Here is a 16,694-nt window from a genome sequence, read left to right on the forward strand (position 1 = left end):
CAGTTGAATGTAGCAGGAAAAAACAGTCACTTGTAGAACCAATCTTTTTTTTTTATTCAAAATTATTTTATTTTCCTAGTTACATGTAATAATCATTTTCAATATACATTTTCTGAAATTATAACACCTGAATTATTTCCTTCCCTCCTCCCTCTCAGAGATGGTAAGCAGTTTGAACTGGATTGTACATGTATTATCATGCAAAACATACTTCCAATTATTAGATTAAAATTAATGTCTCCAAGTTCTTATTTTCTATAAAGTTTATTACTAATCACTTGAAATAGAGAAAGCAGACAAGCATAGATTTAAAATCTCTTTCTTACTCTAAGTCTACCCACATGTAGCTCATCCTGCAGGATTCTCCGACAGACCTCCTCACCTGCCCAACTCGAGGAAGTAGAGCCAGGTGAGGCAGGTGTCTACCCACATCCTTTTATTTACGTTCATGGACACAGCACTGGCATGCAAAAAATGGGATGAATCTGGTGGGCAATTCAGGAGGGGGAGGGGATGAAACTCCCTCTACACACATTAATCATATGAAACCAAAATCCCCAAAATAAAACCATCAATAAACTAATGTGAAAGATAGTATGCTTTGCTCTGCATCTGACCCCAAAAGTTCTTTCTTTCTCTGGAGGTGGGTAGCATCTTTTGTCAGAAATCTCTCAGAATTGTCCTGGATCATTGTATTGCTGAGAGAAGTTAAGTCTTTCACAGTTGAAAGTCATACAATATTGCTGTTATTGTGTACAATGTTCTCCTGGTGCTGCTTACTTTCCAGCTTTTTCTGAAACCATTCTGCTTGTCATTTCTTATAGTACAATAGTATTCCATCGCCAACATATACTTTAACTTGTTCAGTCATTCCCCAATTGATAGACATACCCTTAATTTCCTTTTCTTGGCCACCACAAAAGGAGCTACTCTAAATATTATTTGCACAAGTAGCTTTGCTCTTTTTTATGATCTCTTTTGGATAAAGACCATCTATGCACAATTTTTTATAGCATAAAAACTAATCATTTAAAAAACAAATTCCTAACATATTTAATAAAATTTGTGTTTTATGATGTCTTTTTTCCACCCTCTGAGAAGTAGAATAGTAGATGAAAAAAGTGCTGGCTGGACTAGGAAGTGAAGAAGATCTGCCTCAACATTTCCTAGCTGTGTAACTATGGTCACATCACTTTATATCACTGAATTTCAGACAGCTTTCTAACACTCCAAGTTCTCAGTTGGTTGTGATCTATGTTACATGGAGGCAGTTTCCACACTGAAGAAATCATAGGTCTATCCATCCTAGAAAATTCAGCTAAATTATAACTCTTCCATGAAGCCTTCTCAGATTTCATTACCCCTAAAAGAGCTTTTCTCCCTCAGACCTTAAACAGAGCACTGTACCTCTCTTGTCATCTTCATACTCATTCTGCATTATCATTATTGAATAATTATAATATATTGATGCTTTTATTATATTCCTTCTTCTAGACTCTGTGAGGGGCCAGGCTGTGTGTTAAGCATTCCTGTATATCTTGCCCAGCACCTAACACAGTGATTTGTGCATTTTAGGCACTTCACCAAAATTTGGAGGCTGAATGAAATAATTGTTCATTGGTAGTGGTTAAAGGAATCAAGTACTCATTATTGGAACAGATAAAGAATCAAAATTGAATTTTATTAGCTACACACCTAACATCTAACAAATGGTTTTGTAGTTTTCAAAACTCTGCTTTTGCTGAATCCCAAAAACAACTCTGTGAGGCATAGAAGGCTATTTTTATTTTCATGTTTAACATGAGGAAAATGAAAATCAAAAGTCATAAAATGATAATAAGCTAGAATCCAAGTCATCTGCTTCCTATATTAAAAGCTTGTCATGTAGAAGGTGGAATAGATTCCAGTGTTGCTGTGGAGATTAGAACGAAGACCAATGAGTGAGATTTAGAAGTCAGATGTAAAATAAAGAACTATTTTTTCTTTACAATTAGTGTGTTTGAGGTTATAGGATCTCCATTATAAGAAGTGTTCAAGCCAAGAATTAATGGATCACCAATCAGTAGTGCACTAGAGTGGATCTTGGTTTTTAGTGAAAGACAGAAATGGATTTCTAAAGTCCCTTCCAGCTCCCATGTGTCAGCTAGGTGGCAAAGTGGATGGAGTATTGGATGTGGAGTCAGGAAGTTCTGAGTTAAAATCCAGTCACAGAGAGCAAGTAGGTAGCTCGGTGGATAGAAGGCCAGGCCTGGAATTGAGAGGATCTGGGTTCAAATCTAGCCTCAGACACTTCCTAGCTGTGTGATCCGGGGCAAATCACTTAAGCCCATTTACCTATCCTTTCCCCTTCTATCTTAGAGTTACAGAAAGTAAAAGCTTAAAAAAAATTCTAGTTCCATAATACTTACTAGTATCTGTGTGACCTTGGACAAGTCATTTAACCTCTTTCTTCCTCAGTTTCTTCATCTGTAAAATGGTGATAACAGTAGCATCTAGCTCCATTGTTGTTGGGAGGATCAAATTAGATAATATTTGTAAAGCACTTAGCACAGTACCTAGCATAAAGTAAGTTATAATTATATAAATAAACTCTCAGGTTTTATCATTCTGTGATTTTAAGAAAAATATAGAGGCTAAATAATAATACTATAGATATAGGCTAAATAAATAATTAGGTGGATTCATAACTAATTAAATGACAAAGTCCAGAGAAAAGGAGATACCAAATCAATGTCAGGCTGGAAGGTCTCTAATGTTATCTTATAGGACTTTATCCTTTTCCCTTTTCTCTTCAGCATTTTTATAATTGACTTTAAAATGAAGATAATATGATGGATAAGATGTTTCTTTAAGCTCTGAATGACTGAAGCTGGGAAGGAAAATAAAAGCAGGATCTTTTGTATGACACACTAAGAGCTATAAAAGGTCTCAAGAGGCTAGAACAATGAACCAATTTAAGATTGCATATGTCCACCTCCAGAAAAAGAATTGATATAATAGAAGCATAGCAAGACATAGTTTTATATAAACATATATCTTTTTTACCTGTGAATTTTCATGTCACAGATAAATTAATTTCTTTTAAAGATATAATTGGATTTGGATAAACCAACCTAATAGAATGAGGGAGATATGGCTAGATATTTGTTGTTGTTATTCAGTTGTATCTGACATTTTGTGATCCCATTTGGGATTTTCTTGGCAAAGATATTGGAGTGATTTGCCATTTCCTACTCCAGCTCATTTTATAGAAGAGGAAACTGAGGCAAAAAGGATTAAGTGACTCCCAGGTTCACAGAGCTAGTAAGTATCTGAGGTCACATTTGAACTTGGAAAGAGAAGTCTTCCTGACTCCAGCCTGGTGCTCTCTATACTGCATCACCTAGTTGCCCTTATGGCTTACATAGCAATCTTCATTCCTCTCCAGGCTGGGCCAGGGCTCTCCTCCCTGGCTTGCTCTATAATGCCACAGAAACCTGCAGAGAGTACAAGCTCAGCCTGGATCATACCAGAAGCACCCTCCACCCTTAAGATCCCTCTCCCTAATGAGCTGGGTTTTCCTTGAATATGTATTTTAGGGAAGTTATCTTGGCCTCTTATGAATTCCTGACTCACTGGGTGACTCTTCCCTACAATGTACCTGCAAGACACCTTTGTCCTCTTCTCTAACTTCTTATGTGTTGTCTTCTTGTATTGTACTAATCACAGTGTCTGGCACCTAGCAAATCTTTTTGTGGTAATATGGTGAAGGGGAGAAGATATTATAATATATAATAATTTGGATAGCCAAAGTCTGAGATACTCTATAATTAAGAGGGTTCTCAATCCAAACCCACATTCCAGGATTCTGCTTTCATTCAGAGAATCTTAGAGTTGGGAGGGAACTTAGGCCATTCAGCCCAACACATGGGTTCTTTGTTTTGGTGAAAATGGTTGCATTAGCTCCCTAATGTTAACAAATAACTGGCAGGACTCCTGTCTTGTTTTTCAAATCTGATTCACAAAAACCTAGGTAATTGCCAGCATGGTAGATCTGTCTCATAGCTGTGGAGAAATACAACAGAGCCTTTCCTGACTTGGATTGACTCATGGGTGCTTTATCGATCAAGTTTTTTATCACTAGCTGCCTCTTCCCCATTCCTTTCTGAGAGGGAAGGGTAGAAGAGTATATGTAAGGAGTTCAAGAAAACCCACTAGAAAAGTCCATTACATTTGATTGTACCACAGTGTATCAGTCTCTGTGTACAATGTTCTGATTCTGCTCCTTTCATTCTGCATCAATTCCTGGAGGTCGTTCCAGTTCACATGGAATCCCTCCAGTTCTTTATACCTTTCAGCACAATAGTATTCCATCACCATCAGATACCAGCTGTTCCCCAAATTTGTTCAGCTGTTCCCCAAACGATGGACACCTCCCCTATTTTCCAGTTTTTTGCCACCACAAAGAGTGCAGCTATAAATATTTATGTGCATGTATTTTTCCTTATTATCTCTTTAGGGTACAAACCCAGCAGTGCTATGGCTAGATCAAAGGGTAGGCAGTCTTTTTTTTTTTTAAACCCTTACCTTCATCTTGGAGTCAATACTGTGTATTGGATCCAAGGCAGAAGATCAATAAGGGCTAGACAATGGGGGTTAAGTAACTTGCCCAGGGTCACACAGCTGGGAAGTATCTGAGACCAGATTTGAACCTAGGACCTCCTGCCTCTAGGCCTGACTCTCAATCCACTGAGCCACCCAGCTTCCCCCTAGGCAATCTTTTAAAACTCTTTGCACATAGTTCCAAATTGCCCTCCAGAATGGTTGGACCAAGTCACAACTCCACCAGCAGTGTATTAGTGTCCCAATTTTGCCACATACCCTCCAACATTTATTACTTTCCTTTGCTGCCATATTGGCCAGTCTGATAGGTGTAAGGTGGTATCTCAGAATTGTTTTTATTTGCATTTCTCTAATCAGGAAGGTTTAGAATACTTTTTTCATGTGCTTATTTATAGTTTTGATTTCCTCATGTGAAAACTGCCTATTGACCATTTATTGATTGGGAAATGGCCTTATTTTTTTTATAAATTTGACTTAGTTCCTTATATATTTGGGAAATTAAACCTTTGTCAGAAAGTTTTGCTATAAAAATGTTTTCCCAATTTGTTACTTTCCTTTGAATTTTGTTTGCATTGGTTTTGTCTGTACAATGCCTTTTTAATTTGATGTAATCAAAGTCATTCATTTTACATTTTGTAATATTATCTCTCTCTTGCTTGGTCTTGAATTTCTTCCTTTCCCACGGATCTTACAGGTATATTATTCTATGTTCACTTAATTTATTTATGATTTCACTCTTTTTATTTAAGTCATTTACCTTATTTGAATTTATCTTAGTATAGGGTGTAAGATGTTGATCTAAAACTAATTTTTCCCAGCAGTTTTTGTCAAATAGCGAGTTCTTATCCCTGGAATTATGAGGCTGATAGAAGCTTAATAACTTAATTAAATGAAAGTAATAGTAGTAGGAAAGAGAGGGAAAGTTAGAAAAGAGATAGAGAGATACTTAGCTTTCTAATCTATTGGCCACCATGATGAGCCTACGGCTAAACTCCAACAAGGGTTCCTTCAGTTCTCCATGCTCCAACCAGAAGACCCCAAAGACCTCCTGGTCTAAGCTCTTTTCTCCACCCCCTAACTCTCTCATGTCACATCTCAGGAACCAATCCTAATTTCTTAATTTACCTGGGCTGCCCAGGGAAGCAGTATCTGTGGAATCAATTTCCCATTTAGTTGGTTCCTTGGTTCTTTAACTTCCTTTCTTTGAGGGTTCATCTATATATGAATTTACTCAGTGGTCTTTGAACTCCAGATCACTGAGAGATGATGTTTAAAAAAGTGACACAATGGAGAGAGACATTTGCTTCCAACATCCCAAAAGCTGGGATCTTTGGTTTTTATTAAACATTAGCTTGCTGAGGTATTTATCCCAAGTCTACTCCATTGATCCTCTCTTTTGTCTCTTAGCTAGTACAATATTGTTTTGATGACCACTGCTTTCTAATACAGTTTAAGATTTGGTAAGACACAATTGAATGTAATAGACTTCTCTACTAGCAGCAAAGCAATGACCCAGGACAATCCAGAGAACTTAAAGAGAAAGAATGCATCCACATCCAGAGAAAGAACTGTGGGAGCAGAAACAAAGAAGAAAAACATATGATTGATCATGTGGTTCAATGGGCATATGATAAGGGTTTCGATATTAAAAGATAACTCTACTGTAAATATGAATAACATGGAAATAGTTTTTGAATAATGACACATGTATAACCCAGTGGAACTGCTTGTCAACTCTGGGAGGGAGGAGAGACAGGGGGTTGGGAGGGGGGGGAATCATGAATCATATAACTATGGAAAAATATTCTAAATTTTAAAAAAACCCACTAGAAAGGGGAAGCACCCCAATACCCTCTCTCCCAATACCCTCTCTCCCCACTTTCTTTTTCCACACACACTCATAGAAAGGGCATTGACTAACATACTTAAGACTTAGTCAAGGTTCCTATGTCACTAGAGTACAATAAGGCAAAAAAAAAAAGAATTAGAGAGTAATGGGAAAAGTGATGGATTTGGAGTCAGGAGGCCTGGGCTTGATTTTCAGCTATACCACAGTACCTCTGTGACCCAAGGCAAGTCACTTTACCTCAATATGACCTCAGTGTCCCTGTGTGTATAATGAGAGGATTTGGCTCCTCCTTAACTGCTCTTCTCATTTTCCACATATTTAAGTTTTGTTGTTTATTTATGCTTGTTGACTTGAGTATTTTACTATGAGGCAAAAATACATAGGCTTATGGTTTTTGTGTCTATGATTGTAAAAAATTAATTTCAAAGCCATTACTTAATCTTCAACTAACATTTATGACTCTATATCTTTCTGACATTATTGACATAAGTGGGTCAAAACTGGCTACCCCACACCTATTAGGAAGTTGGACAAATAGACAATTATAAAGCAGTACTTTTGAACACTAGCCTTTCATCTCTTCTGCCTCCATGAAGCCTTTATAAGCAGATAGAAAATGAGTGGCCTTGAATTTCATTTTCTTTTGTCTTTCTTGCCAGTCCTCTTGTAGAAGAATGGAGAGGACAAAGGGGAGAAAAAGCCTTTTAGAGGCAGTTGGGTGGTTCAGTGGATTGAGAACCAGGCCTAGAGATGAAAGGTCTGGGTTCAAATGTGGTCTTAGACACTTCCCAGATATGTGACCCTGGGCAAGTCACTTGATCCCCATTGTCTAGCCCTTACCACTCTTCTGCCTTAGAACCAACACACAGTATTGATTCTAAGACAGAAGGTAAGAGTTTATAAAAAATTTTAAAACAAACAAACTAGAATTTTCCAGGAATGCACAATCCAAAAATACTTGAAAACTGACTTCTCATAGAGTTCAACTACCACCCCTTTCCTAAAGCATGATATCGTTGGAGAGGAAGAGAATTGCTTTTTTAAAAAACCCTTATATTCCATTTAAAAATCAATATTGTGGGGGTAATCATGGCTGCAATCTAGACGCCACACGCTTCCTCTCCCCGGCAACAAACGAAATAGACTACATCAAAGGAGCATAAAAATCACCTTTGGCGGAACAGGACTCCCTAGTACCCCACAGAGGCGAAGGTACGTGGGGCTTGAATATTTCCACACTATAATAAGAAAGAGGAAAAGCTTGCACAGAAACGTGAACTGAGCCACCCTTCCCCCACCCCACCTCCCCCACCAAACCAGAGTGAGCTACCTGAGCGCTCACCGGGACAGCGAGTGAGTGGGGAACGTCTCTGTCTAGGTGGGCACTCCAGGGTCCTTGGAATCTAGGTACTGCCAGGAAAAAACATCTCAGGGCGGTTTCACGGGAGAATCCGGCGCTGAGCAATGGGGTCCGCGGAGCTGTACTTGGGGTGGTTGCGCTGAACATCTGGGCGGAGCTAAACACCAGGGGCGGGCCACGCGCTGATTATCTGGGCAGAGCTGAACACCTGGGCACTTTGGCTGTGATCAGGGGCCTAGCGCTCTAAGAAACCTCGGAGGCTGGGAAGAACTAGTCTGAGGCAACCTAAATTCACAGAAAACCTGCCCATATCACCCAGACCCCAGACCAAAAAGGAAAGGGGAATAAAACCACCAAAGGGATGGCTCACATGGCCCAAAATCAAGCCTCCAGGAAGAAAGGGGAAAAGGTGACTATTGAAAACTTTTATGGTGGAAGTACCCAAGGAAAAGAAGAGAATAAGGAGGAAATCCAAAAAAAATCAGAACATGCCTCCCAAAATGGAAACTATCAACAAGCTCTGGAAGATCTCAAACTGGAACTTATCCAAAAGATGGAAACCTGGAAAGAAAAATGGGAGAAAGAGATCAGCAGTCTGACAGAGAAGACTACTCAATTGGAAAAAGAGTGCAAAGCATCCAATAGAAGGGCAGACAAAGCTGAAAAGCAAAACCAGTCCCTAAAGACCAGAATTAAGCAACTCGAAGAAAGTGAGATCATAAAACAGCAAGAATCAATAAAGCAAACCCAAAAAATTAATGAATTAGAAGAAAACATAAAATATCTCACTGAGAAGGTCACAGATCTAGAAAACAGAGGGAGAAGAGAAATCCTCCGAATTATCGGTCTTCCAGAAAAACCAGAGATAAACAATAAACTCGATATTATTCTACAGGAGATTATAAAAGAAAATTGCCCCCACGTTCTGGAGGAAGGGGGCAAAATAGAAATAGAAAGGATTCATAGAACACCCTCTATACTAAATCCCCAAAAGACAACCCCTAGGAATGTAATTGCCAAATTCAAGAGCTTCCAAGAAAAGGAGAAAATCCTACAAGAAGCCAAGAAGAGGAGCTTCAGATATAAGGGGGCTCCCATAAGGATCACACACAACTTAGTGACTAACACACTGAGACCGCAAAGCATGGAACACGATATTTAGAAAGGCAAGAGAGCTGGGTCTCTAACCAAGAATCAACTACCCAGCAGAACTGACTATATACTTCCAGGGGAAAGTATGGGCATTCAACAAAATAGAAGATTTCCAAGCATTTGCTAAGAAAAGATCAGAACTTAGTGGAAAATTTGATATCCAAGCACAGAAAGCAAAAGAAACATGAAAAGGTAAATATGAAAGAAAGGGAAAAGGAGATAAATCTTATCTTTTTCTTTAAGTCAAACTCTCTTCTATAAGGACTACATTTACATCAAATTATACATATTAATATGTGGGGAAAATGTTTTGTGTAACTCTCAAAAATTGTAGCATCATAAGAGTAGTTAGAAGAAACATGCATAGGGAAAGATTGGGGCATCAAAAAGATTTGGGGAAAGTGGGGGCAAAGAAAGGAAAAGGGGGGGAACCGTCAATAATACTAAGATTTACTTCAAGAAATAGGGGGTGACTTAATAGAATAATCTTTCCCATATAAAGATACACATGGGAAGGGGAGGGGAAGAACTCTCATATAAGAAGGAGAGGAAGAGAACGTGAAGTGGAATTACTTAAACCTTACTCTCAGTGAAATCAAATCTGAGAGGAAAGAACATCTAGATCCAGTGGGATCCTGAATTCTATCTTATCCATTACAGCAAGAAAGAAAGGAAAATTAAGGAGGGGGAGGGGGAAGGGAGTATAAAAAGGGAGGGAAGGAGAGGGGGGAGGGGAAGGGAGCATAAAAATGGAGGGGCTAGAAAGGGAAACATCTCAAGGGAGGGGAATAGGGGGACTGACCTAAAGTAAATCAGTGGTTCAAAAGGAGATAGCTAAAGAAGAAAGGTCAGAACTAGGGGAAGATATCAAAATGCCAGCGAATCCACAAATGACAATCATAACTTTGAATGTGAATGGGATGAACTCACCCATAAATCGTAGACAAATAGCAGATTGGATTAGAACCCAAAACCCTACCATTTGTTGTCTTCAAGAAACACATATGAGACGGGTTGACACTCACAAGGTTAGAATTACAGGTTGGAGTAAGACCTTTTGGGCCTCAACTGATAGAAGGAAGGCAGGAGTTGCAATCATGATATCTGACAAAGCCAAAGCAAAAATAGACCTGATCAAAAGGGATAGGGAAGGTAAATATATTCTGTTAAAAGGGAATATAGAAAATGAGGAAATATCACGAATCAACATGTATGCACCAAATGGTATAGCATCCAAATTTTTAATAGAGAAACTAGGAGAATTGAAGGAGGAAATAGACAGTAAAACCATATTAGTGGGAGACTTGAACCAACCACTATCAAATTTAGATAAATCAAACCAAAAAATAAATAAGAAAGAGGTAAAAGAGGTGAATGAAATCTTAGAAAAATTAGAGTTAATAGACATATGGAGAAAAATAAATAGGGATAAAAAGAATACACCTTCTTCTCAGCACCACATGGCACATTCACAAAAATAGATCATACACTAGGTCACAGAAACATGGCATACAAATGCAGAAAAGCAGAAATAATAAATGCAGCCTTTTCAGATCAAAAGGCAATAAAAATATTTATCGGCAAGGGTACATGGAGAGCCAAATCAAAAATTAATTGGAAATTAAATAATATGATACTCCAAAATTGGATAGTTAGAGAAGAAATCATAGAAACAATTAATAATTTTGTTGAAGAAAATGACAATGGTGAGACATCCTTTCAAACATTATGGGATGCAGCCAAGGCAGTACTTAAAGGAAAATTCATATCCCTGAGTGCATATATTAAAAAATTAGGGAGGACAGAAATCAAGGAATTGGAAATGCAAATCAAAAAACTTGAGAAAGAACAAATTAAAACCCCCCAGGAGAAAACCAAACTAGATATCCTAAAAATTAAGGGAGAAATTAATAAAATCGAAAGTGACAGAACTATTGAGCTAATAAACAAGACTAGAAGCTGGTACTTTGAAAAAACAGACAAAATAGACAAAGTACTGGTTAATCTAATTAAAAAAAGGAAAGAAGAAAGGCAAATTAACAGCATAAAGGATGAAAAGGGGGACCTCGCCTCCAACCAATAGGAAATTAAGGCAATCATTAAAAACTACTTTGCCCAACTATATGGCAATAAATATACCAACCTAGGTGATATGGATGAATATTTACAAAAAATATAAATTGCCTAGACTAACAGAAGAAGAAATAGTTTTCTTAAATAATTCCATATCAGAAAAAGAAACCCAACAGGCCATCAAAGAACTTCCTAAGAAAAAATCCCCAGGGCCTGACGGATTCACCAGTGAATTCTATCAAACATTCAAAGAACAGCTAACTCCAATACTATACAAACTATTTGATAATAAGCAAAGAGGGAGTTCTACCAAACTCCTTTTATGACACAAACATGGTACTAATTCCAAAGCCAGGCAGGCCAAAAACAGAGAAAGAAAATTATAGACCAATCTCCCTAATGAATATAGATGCAAAAATCTTAAATAGGATACTAGCAAAAAGACTCCAGCAAGTGATCAGAAGGGTCATCCACCATGATCAAGTAGGATTTATACCAGGGATGCAGGGCAGGTTCAATATTAGGAAAACTATCCACATAATTGACCACATCAACAAGCAAACCAACAAGAACCACATGATTATCTCAATAGATGCAGAAAAAGCCTTTGATAAAATACAACAACCATTTCTACTAATAATACTAGAAAGCATAGGAATAGAAGGGTCATTCCTAAAAATAATAAACAGTATATATATATCTAAAACCATCAACTAATATCATCTGCAATGGGGATAAACTAAATCCATTCCCATTAAGATCAGGAGTGAAACAAGGATGCCCATTATCACCTCTATTATTTGACATTGTATTAGAAACACTAGCAGTAGCAATTAGAGAAGAAAAAGAAATTGAAGGCATTAAAATAGGCAAGGAGGAGACCAAATTATCGCTCTTTGCAGATGACATGATGGTCTACTTAAAGAATCCTAGAGATTCAACCAAAAAGCTAATCAAAATAATCAACAACTTTAGCAAAGTTGCAGGATACAAAATAAACCCACATAAGTCATCAGCATTTCTATATAATTCCAACACAGCTCAGCAGCAAGAACTAGAAAGAGAAATCCCATTCAAAATTACCTTAGACAAAATAAAATACTTAGGAATCTATCTCCCGAGACAAAAACAGGATCTATATGAACACAACTACAAAACACTTTCCACACAACTAAAACCAAACTTGAACAATTGGAAGAACATTAACTGCTCATGGGTAGGACGAGCCAATATAATAAAAATGACCATCCTACCCAAACTCATCTATATTTAGTGCCATACCCATGGAATTTCCAAATTTTTTTTTACTGATTTAGAAAAAAACATAACAAAGTTCATTTGGAAGAACAAAAGATCAAGGATATCCAGGGAAATACTGAAAAAAAATACAAAGGAAGGGGGTCTTGCAGTCCCAGATCTCAGACTATATTATAAAGCAGCGGTCATCAAAACAATTTGGTACTGGCTAAGAGACAGAAAGGAGGATCAGTGGAATAGAATTGGCATAAATGATCTCAGCAAGACAGTATATGACACACCCCAAAATCCCAGGTTTTGGGACAAAAATCCACTATTTCATAAAAACTGCTGGGAAAATTGGAGGACAGTGTGGGAAAGATTAGGTTTAGATCAACACCTCACACCCTACACCAAGATAAATTCAAAATGGGTGAATTACTTGAACATAAAGAAGGAAACTATAAGAAAATTAGGCGAACACAGAATAGTACACATGTCAGACCTTTGGGAAGGGAAAGACTTCAAAACCAAGCAAGAATTAGAAAGAGTTACAAAATGCAAAATAAATAATCTGGAATACATCAAATTAAAAAGGTTTTGTGCAAACAAAACCAATGTAACCAAAATCAGAAGGGTAGCAACAAATTGGGAAACAATCTTCATAAAAACCTCTGATTAAGGTTGAATTACTCAAATTTACAAAGAACTAAATCAATTGTACAAAAAATCAAGCCATTCTCCAATTGACAAATGGGCAAGGGACATGAACAGGCAGTTCTCAGCCAAAGAAATCAAAACTATTAATAAGCACATGAAAAAGTGCTCTATATCTCTTATAATCAGAGAGATGCAAATCAAAACAACTCTGAGGTATCACCTCACACCTAGCAGATTGGCTAACATGACAGCTATGGAAAGTAATGAATGCTGGAGGGGATGTGGCAAAGTAGGGGCACTAATTCATTGCTGGTGGAGTTGTGAATTGATCCAGCCATTCTGGAGGGCAATTTGGAACTATGCCCAAAGGGCGCTAAAAGACTGTCTGCCCTTTGATCCAGCCATAGCACTGCTGGGTTTGTACCCCAAAGAAATAAAAAGGAAAAAGACATGTACAAAAATATTCATAGCTGCGCTATTGTGGTGGTCAAAAATTGGAAAATGAGGGGATGCCCTTCAATTGGGGAATGGCTGAACAAATTGTGGTATATGTTGGTGATGGAATACTATTGTGCTCAAAGGAATAATGAAGTGGAGGAATTCCATGGAGACTGGAACAACCTCCAGGAAGTGATGCAGAGCGAAAGGAGCAGAACCAGGAAAACATTGTACACAGAGACTGAAACACTGTGGTACAATCGAAGGTGATGGACTTCTCCATTAGTGTCAATGCAATGTCCCTGAACAATCTGCAGGGATCTAAAAAATACTATCCACAAGCAGAGGATAAACTGTGGGAGTAAAAACACCGATGAAAAGCAACTGCTTGACTACAGGGGTTGAGGGGATATGACTGAGGAGAGACTCTAAATGAACACTCTAATGCAAATACCAACAACATGGAAATGGGTTCGAATCAAGGACACATGTGATACCCAGTGGAATTGTGCGTGGGCTATGGGAGAGGTGGTGGGAGGGAGGGGAGGGAAGAAAAGAAAATGATCTTTGTTTCCAATGAATAATGTTTGGAAATGACCAAATAAAAATTAAAAAAGAAAAAAAAGAAAGAAAATAACAGAAGACAGCTATATCTTTATGGCCACAGGAATGCTTTGCATCTGATAGATGCTCCACCAACCCCAGGATTGATGTTTATATTTATACACATTTTTGTGGCACACAGATACATTACCTAACACACATGTCCAAATGGAGATAATTGGAAAAGTGATACATTAACTTTTAACAAATCACTTGATTAACATTTTATATTCTTGGCTTATGATTACATATTCTTGACAGCATAAAGGTTTCACACAAGATAAATGATTTCATCACATGTGGCTTAATTTTCTCATTAGCCTGTGAGAAGTTTTGAGCTTGCAAACAATCAAGGAAAATTACTTATTGCTTTTAATAAAATAGAATAATTAATCAGAAGTTCTTAAAAGACAATTCAACAATCATATCATTGAGGTTGAGGGGTACTGGGAACACAATTCAGATTTGATGTTAGACTGTTCATTTTTCAGGGTTTACTGGGGAGTTTCTGAGTTACTGATTTGTGAAGTCGAGTCACTGAGACATATTGAAGCTTGATGTACTTGTACTTTTTGTATGGGCCTTTATGATTAATTTGTGTGTTCTCTTTATGAGAATAAGTTTCTGTGAGTGAGAAAGTTCTGGGCTTGGCCTGTAGCTATGGTCTTACTGAGGATTGTGTGTCTAAGTAAAAGTTAACCCCTGGTAGTCTTTTGGGATTGGGTTTGAGGGTCTGATCTTTTGGTGATGTTTTGGGGAATAAGGGTACAGTTATTTTGCTCTTGCATCATTCCTTCTGAGACTAGGGGGGAATAATAATCATGTCAATTCCGTAGGTAAGAGATATTGATGAGAGTGGTTATGCAAAGGGGACTGAGTGGGCAATCACATCTTGCCAAGAGCCACTCTGTGGCCTCCTAAGCTACCACGCATGACTGTCAAGGAATTGTGGCCTGATGGCTCCCAGGAGAGAAACTGATATTAAACATTAACATTTGGGTATCTTAGCCAGCAGACTTCATCTCCAGAAATCATGCACTGACAGGAATGTGAAATTCTGTTAAACAACATCCTTTTGCAAAGTCCTCGTTTACAGAGCAGCTATAACCACCTGAATAACAATATTTCAAAAATTAATTTCTTTACACTAGATCCTGAAGGAAATTTGGAAAACTTTGAATTATATCTGAACTTAAGATCCAAACTTCAATTCAGGCATTAATAACTCTACTTAGTTCTCAAAGTATGTTAACAATTTGATTATTTTAATTATTAACCTAATAGGTTGTTTGGGGAAATGGAAACTTTAATTTTACAACTTACATTATGTGCTGATTATGGGAATTTGTCACAAAAGAGAAAGCAGACAGGGAAAACATTTCCTCACTTCCCAAGGGACACATAGTAAAGGCTTTACATACAGGCCAAAGCTATCACTGGCTCATGTCATCGTTGTATCATTCAAGGATTAGCAATCTAGATGGTCAGAAAATTTGGCCCATTCCCAAGGGAGCCCAGAATATGCCATTGTAACTGTCCCAGGACATTCTCTGTCCTTTGTGTACTTTGTCACCATTAGATCCCAGACATCTTCTTTTTCCTTAAAAGACAAGTCTTACCCATTATAGCTCAGAGAAATTCTGCTCATCAGCAGTCCAGAAACAAATTTCCATATCCTCAAACAAGCCTTTCACATCCCTACAAGGCTGATCACTCAGTTATTCTTACATATTTTGGCAATATCTTACATATCACACTTCAGTCACAAAACCTGAAATAAAAAACATGAGTGCTGAATTGAATAGCTCCATGGTACTATAAAACAGGGCTGTATCATCTCCTGTACCTAGGCCTAGGCCTAAGAAAGGGCCATACAGAAATCACTTCAGGATAACTGTCCAGAGAAATTACAGAATCATATGTGATTTTCCAACAAGACATACATTTATTTTAGAAATTATCCCTAGGTGAGGGATACAATTATAAGAATACAACATCTATCTGTTCTCCTTCACCTCCCTATGTGTCTCCTCCCTCTCTCTTTTCCCCTCAAAACCCTCTGCTTAAAAAGCAGAACACAGCTTCCATTCACCCATCACAAATCTGCATACTCAAGTTTTATGGATATTAGATCAAAGTATCTCTTTCTTCTGTACACAACATACCTCTTGACTTTCTTTTACCATTGTAAAAATAAACATACCATTTGGTATACCTGCAAGTGCTAATCAATAACTCCCAAGAATTGAGACACTGTGCCTTTAGCATATTGCTCATCAATTATAAGATTTAGATCATTTTAGTAGCAAGTCACATAATAGTCATAAAATTCTGAGCAAGCATTTTTCACATATGCCATTTTTAACATCCTACCCATGCCTTGGCTACTATATGCAACATATACAGATCAAAATGTAATCAAAATATCAGCCAACATATTCCCAAAGTTCGTGTGAGGTAACTTATCAATTGCATATCACTCAACTCATTTTATCATTCTGAACATGGAATGTTTGCATTAAGATTCCACAGCTTCAAAAAGCTACTTGGTCAGATAGGGCTGGCAACGTTTACTTGCTTGAGCATCTTAAAACCGCCAAAGTATACAATTTCAGTCCCTAAGTATCAGTCTGGAACAGTTATAAGCACTTCTTTCTCCTTCCTGTGTGCAAGGAAGGGGTTAATAGCTTATGAGCAATTTATCCTAAGGCTGCTTGACTT

The 16,694-nt window shown here is 37.6% G+C and overlaps 1 protein-coding gene across 2 annotated transcripts in view; it reads left to right on the forward strand.

Moving 5' to 3' along the window:
* TMEM45B (transmembrane protein 45B) overlaps nt 1–16,694 on the forward strand; it is a 65,358-nt gene that overhangs the window by 3,957 nt on the left and 44,707 nt on the right. The window lies entirely within an intron of this gene.

This window comes from Monodelphis domestica, chromosome 4 (genome assembly GCF_027887165.1).
Source record: "Monodelphis domestica isolate mMonDom1 chromosome 4, mMonDom1.pri, whole genome shotgun sequence".
NCBI lineage: Eukaryota > Metazoa > Chordata > Mammalia > Didelphimorphia > Didelphidae > Monodelphis > Monodelphis domestica.